We start from the raw sequence: 5,723 nt of genomic DNA, 5'->3' as shown, positions 1-5,723 counted from the left end.
TCCAATGAAAGCACGTAAAACTTCGTTCATTAATCTCATGAAAGTACTAGGTGCATTAGTTAACCCAAAAGGCATGACTAACCACTCATATAATCCAAACTTAGTTTTAAATGCGGGTTTCCATTCATCTCCCAATTTCATACGAATTTGATGGTATCCATGTTGGGTTTCGTAGTAATTTCAAAAAATTTCCTACGCACACGCAAGATCATGTGATGCATAGCAACGAGGGGAGAGTATTGTCTACGTACCCAACGCAGACCGACTGCGGAAGCGATGACACGACGTAGAGGAAGTAGTCGTACGTCTTCTCGATCCAACCGATCAAGCACCGAAACTACGGCACCTCCGAGTTCGAGCACACGTTCAGCTCGATGACGATCCCCGGACTCCGATCCAGCAAAGTGTCGGGGAAGAGTTTCGTCAGCACGACGGCGTGGTGACGATCTTGATGAACTACAGCAGCAGGGCTTCGTCTAAACTCCGCTACAGTATTATCGAGGAATATGGTGGCAGGGGGCACCGCACACGGCTAAGGAATCGATCACGTGGATCAACTTGTGTCAACTTGTGTGTTTAGAGGTGCCCCTGCCTCCGTATATAAAGGAGGAGAGGAGGGGAGGCTGGCCGGCCAAGGGGGGGAGGCGCAGGAGAGTCCTACTCCCTCTGGGAGTAGGATTCCCCCTCCAATCCTAGTCCAACTAGGATTCCTCGGAGGGGAAAAGAGGAGGAGGGGGGCGGCCACCTCTCCTAGTCCTAATAGGACTAGGGGAAGGGGGGGCGCGCAGCCCATCTAGGGCAGCCCCTTCTCTTTTCCACTAAGGCCCACTATGGCCCAAATAGCTCCCGGGGGGTTCCGGTAACCCTCCCGGTATTCCGGTAAAATCCCGATTTCACCCGGAACACTTCCGATGTCCAAACATAGGCTTCCAATATATCAATCTTTATGTCTCGACCATTTTGAGACTCCTCGTCATGTCCGTGATCACATCCGGGACTCCGAACAACCTTCGGTACATCAAAATGCATAAACTCATAATATAACTGTCATCGTAACCTTAAGCGTGCGGACCCTACGGGTTCGAGAACAATGTAGACATGACCGAGACACATCTCTGGTCAATAACCAATAGCGGGACCTGGATGCCCATATTGGCTCCTACATATTCTACGAAGATCTTTATCGGTCAGACCGCATAACAACATACGTTGTTCCCTTTGTCATCGGTATGTTACTTGCCCGAGATTCGATCGTCGGTATCCAATACCTAGTTCAATCTCGTTACCGGCAAGTCTCTTTACTCGTTCCGTAATACATCATCTCACAACTAACATATTAGTTGTAATGCTTGCAAGGCTTATGTGATGTGTATTACCGAGAGGGCCCAGAGATACCTCTCCGACAATCGGAGTGACAAATTCTAATCTCGAAATACGCCAACCCAACATCGACCATTGGAGACACCTGTAGTACTCCTTTATAATCACCCAGTTACGTTGTGACGTTTGGTAGTACCCAAAGTGTTCCTCCGGTAAACGGGAGTTGCATAATCTCATAGTCATAGGAACATGTATAAGTCATGAAGAAAGCAATAGCAACATACTAAACGATCGGGTGCTAAGCTAATGGAATGGGTCATGTCAATCAGATCATTCTACTAATGATGTGACCTCGTTAATCAAATAACAACTCATTGTTCATGGTTAGGAAACATAACCATCTTTGATTAACGAGCTAGTCAAGTAGAGGCATACTAGTGACACTTTGTTTGTCTATGTATTCACACATGTATTATGTTTCCGGTTAATACAATTCTAGCATGAATAATAAACATTTATCATGAAATAAGGAAATAAATAATAACTTTATTATTGTCTCTAGGGCATATTTCCTTCACCGGCCACCTCTCCTAGTCCTAATAGGACTAGGGGAAGGGGGGGCGCGCAGCCCATCTAGGGCAGCCCCTTCTCTTTTCCACTAAGGCCCACTATGGCCCAAATAGCTCCCGGGGGGTTCCGGTAACCCTCCCGGTATTCCGGTAAAATCCCGATTTCACCCGGAACACTTCCGATATCCAAATATAGGCTTCCAATATATCAATCTTTACGTCTCGACCATTTCGAGACTCCTCGTCATGTCCGTGATCACATCCGGGACTCCGAACAACCTTCGGTACATCAAAATGCATAAACTCATAATATAACTGTCATCGTAACCTTAAGCGTGCGGACCCTACGGGTTCGAGAACAATGTAGACATGACCGAGACACGTCTCTGGTCAATAACCAATAGCGGGACCTGGATGCCCATATTGGCTCCTACATATTCTACGAAGATCTTTATCGGTCAGACCGCATAACAACATACATTGTTCCCTTTGTCATCGGTATGTTACTTGCCCGAGATTCGATCGTCGGTATCCAATACCTAGTTCAATCTCGTTACCGACAAGTCTCTTTACTCGTTCCGTAATACATCATCTCACAACTAACATATTAGTTGTAATGCTTGCAAGGCTTATGTGATGTGTATTACCGAGAGGGCCCAGAGATACCTCTCCGACAATCGGAGTGACAAATCCTAATCTCGAAATACGCCAACCCAACATCGACCATTGGAGACACCTGTAGTACTCCTTTATAATCACCCAGTTACGTTGTGACGTTTGGTAGTACCCAAAGTGTTCCTCCGGTAAACGGGAGTTGCATAATCTCATAGTCATAGGAACATGTATAAGTCATGAAGAAAGCAATAGCAACATACTAAACGATCGTGTGCTAAGCTAATGGAATGGGTCATGTCAATCAGATCATTCAACTAATGATGTGACCTCGTTAATCAAATAACAACTCATTGTTCATGGTTAGGAAACATAACCATCTTTGATTAACGAGCTAGTCAAGTAGAGGCATAGTAGTGACACTTTGTTTGTCTATGTATTCACACATGTATTATGTTTCCGGTTAATACAATTCTAGCATGAATAATAAACATTTATCATGAAATAAGGAAATAAATAATAACTTTATTATTGCCTCTAGGGCATATTTCCTTCAGTCTCCCACTTGCACTAGAGTCAATAATCTAGTTCACATCGACATGTGATTTAATAGCAATAGTTCACATCACCATGTGATTAACACCCATAGTTCACATCGATATGTGATCAACACCCAAAGGGTTTACTAGAGTCAGTAATCTAGTTCACATCGCTATGTGATTAACACCATAAGAGTACTAAGGTGTGATCATGTTTTGCTTGTGAGATAATTTTAGTCAACGGGTCTGTCACATACAGATCTGTAAGTATTTTGCGAATTTCTATGTCAACAATGCTCTGCACGGAGCTATTCTAGCTAATTGCTCCCACTTTCAATATGTATCCAGATTGAGACTTAGAATCATCTGGATCAGTGTCAAAAAACTTGTATCGACGTAACCCTTTACGATGAACCTTTTTGTCACGTCCATAATCGAGAAACATATCCTTATTCCACTAAGGATAATTTTTACCGCTGTCCAGTGATCTACTCCTAGATCACTATTGTACTCCCTTGCAAAACTCAGTGGTAGGGCATACAATAGATCTGGTATACAGCATGGTATATTTTATAGAACCTAAGACTGAGGCATAGGGAATGACTTTCATTCTCTTTCTATCTTCTGTTGTGGTCAGGCTTTGAGTTTTACTCAACTTCACACCTTGTAACACAGGCAAGAAACCTTTTTCTTTGACTGTTCCATTTTGAACTACTTCAAAATCTTGTCAAGGTATGTACTCATTGAAAACTTATCAAGTGTCTTGATCTATCTCTATAGATCTTGATACTTAATATGTAAGCAGCTTCACCGAGGTCTTTCTTTGAAAAACTCCTTTCAAACACTCCTTTATGCTTTGCAGAATAATTCTACATTATTTCCGATCAACAATATGTCATTCACATATACTTATCAGAAATGTTGTAGTGCTCCCACTCACTTTCTTGTAAATACAGGCTTCACCGCAAGTCTGTATAAAACCATATGCTTTGATCAACTCATCAAAGCGTATATTCCAACTCCGAGATGCTTGCACCAGTCCACAGATGGATCGCTGGAGCTTGCATATTTTGTTAGCACCTTTAGGATTGACAAAACCTTCTGGTTGTATCATATACAACTCTTCTTTAATAAATCCATTAAGGAATGTAGTTTTGTTTATCCATTTGCCGGATTTCATAAAATGCGGCAATTGCTAACATGATTCCGACAGACTTAAGCATAGATACGAGTGAGAAACTCTCATCGTAGTCAACACCTTGAACTTGCCGAAAACCTTTTTGCGACAAGTCGATCTTTGTAGACAGTAACATTACCATCAGCGTCAGTCTTCTTCTTAAATATCCATTTATTCTCAATTGCTTGCCGATCATCGGGCAAGTCAACCAAAGTCCATACTTTGTTCTCATACATGGATCCCATCTCAGATTTCATGGCTTCAAGCCACTTTGCGGAATCTGGGCTCACCATCGCTTCTTCATAGTTCGTAGGTTCATCATGATCTAGTAGCATGACTTCCAGAAAAGGATTATCGTACCACTCTGGCGCGGATCTTACTCTGGTTGATCTACGAGGTTCAGTAGTATCTTGTTCTGAAGTTTCATGATCATCATCATTGGCTTCCTCACTAACTGGTGTAGGTGTCACAGAAACAGTTTTCTGTGATGAACTACTTTCCAGTAAGGGAGCAGGTACAGTTACCTCGTCAAGTTCTACTTTCCTCCCACTCACTTCTTTCGAGAGAAACTCCTTCTCTAGAAATGATCCATTCTTAGCAACGAATGTCTTGCCTTCGGATCTGTGATAGAAGGTGTACCCAACAGTTTCCTTTGGGTATCATATGAAGTCATATTTCTCCGATTTGGGTTCGAGCTTATCAGGTTGAAGCTTTTTCACATAAGCATCACAGCCCCAAACTTTAAGAAACGACAACTTTGGTTTCTTGCCAAACCACAGTTCATAAGGCGTCGTCTCAACGGATTTTGATGGTGCCCTATTTAACGTGAATGCAGCTGTCTTTAATGCATAACCCCAAAACGATAGTGGTAAATCGGTAAGAAACATCATAGGTTGCACCATATCCAATAAAGTACAATTATGACGTTCGGACACACCATTGTGGTGTTCCAGGTGGCATGAGTAGTGAAACTATTTCACATTGTTTTTTTTAACTGAAGGCCAAACTCGTAACTCAAATACTCTTCTCTACGATCAGATCGTAGAAACTTTATTTTCTTGTTACGATGATTTTTCACTTCACTCTGAAATTCTTTGAAATTTTCAAATGTTTCAGACTTGTGTTTCATTAAGTAGATATACTCATATCTGCTCAAATCATCTGTGAAGATCAGAAAATAATGATACTTGCCACGAGCATCAACACTCATTGGATTGCATACATCGGTATGTATTATTTCCAATAAGTCAGTAGCACGTTCCATTGTTCTGGAGAACGGAGTTTTAGTCATCTTGCCCAAAAGGCACGGTTCGCAAGCATCAAATGATTCATAACCAAGTGATTCCGAAAATCCATCTTTATGGAGTATCTTCATGCGCTTTACACCGATATGACCCAAACGGCAGTGCCACAAATAAGTTGCACTATCATTATTAACTTTGCATCTTTTGGTTTCAATATTATGAATATGTGTATCACTACGATCGAGATCCAATGAACCATTTT

The sequence above is a fragment of the Triticum dicoccoides genome, chromosome 7B (genome assembly GCF_002162155.2).
Source record: "Triticum dicoccoides isolate Atlit2015 ecotype Zavitan chromosome 7B, WEW_v2.0, whole genome shotgun sequence".
Lineage (NCBI taxonomy): Eukaryota > Viridiplantae > Streptophyta > Magnoliopsida > Poales > Poaceae > Triticum > Triticum dicoccoides.
The sequence above is the reverse complement of the archived record's forward strand: the minus strand, read 5'-3'. Positions refer to the sequence as shown.